The following is an 838-nucleotide window of genomic DNA, read 5'->3' on the forward strand; positions in this document are numbered from 1 at the left end:
CCTTCTTTTCTCTCCCCCCTTTCTTACATAGTAGTGTGTATTTCAACAATGAAATTATATATTTTGGATTTTTTTCTGGCTGGTTATCTTATATTATCATGTGACCCTCAATATAATTAGTTCGTGGATAAAGTATATCATAAAACTAAAGTGCATTTTTTTTTTTTTTTATCATGTGAAGAAAAATGAAAGAAGAATGTCGATGGCAGTGCGCGATCAGGAGAATCAAAAATAACAGATTCCGTCGGCGTTTCCGTTTAGCGTTCGCATAAGTCGCCAAACCTGCATGCGGATTGATGAACAAGGGATACGGGCGCAATTTTAATTTCTAGGGTGATGACTCAACACGCCAGGTTCATGCGTTCTCGTCAGGCAGGAGTTCATGATGGCTAATGACCGTGTCGGGAAATTATGTAATTAAGCGGCAGTTAATTATTAGCCTTATTGTTTACCCTTTTTTTTACAGCAGATCTTGTTCGTTTTTGGCCGTTTGATAAATTGGCGAGTTTCTTACTTTTTTTTTAAATCTTCGCCTTCTTTTTTTCATCTCTTCAGTAAGTAACGTAGGATTTTTTTTTTCACGATTTATTCTCTGTCAGAGCGTGAATTGAATTATCCTCACGGTGGCAATTAGGAGAGACCGACATCCTTGCAGGAATCCGTAGGTGACGACGAGAAGCTCCTATGTAAACCCAACGATGAAGGATGAAGGAATTCTGGTCATCCTAGCACTGCGCTCGCAGATAATTCGCGAGGCAACGAGGCAGATTAGATCGTGATGTTAATATCGCGAAGAACTGGAATCCAATTACGAAGGGTTGGTGTTTATCCTCGGAGT

At 39.6% G+C, this 838-nt stretch overlaps 1 protein-coding gene across 1 annotated transcript in view; it reads left to right on the forward strand.

Moving 5' to 3' along the window:
- Positions 1–838, forward strand: part of LOC119592824 (rootletin-like) — a 148,678-nt gene that overhangs the window by 103,694 nt on the left and 44,146 nt on the right. The gene's annotated exons all lie outside the window — the stretch shown is intronic.

Source organism: Penaeus monodon, chromosome 31 (assembly GCF_015228065.2).
Source record: "Penaeus monodon isolate SGIC_2016 chromosome 31, NSTDA_Pmon_1, whole genome shotgun sequence".
NCBI lineage: Eukaryota > Metazoa > Arthropoda > Malacostraca > Decapoda > Penaeidae > Penaeus > Penaeus monodon.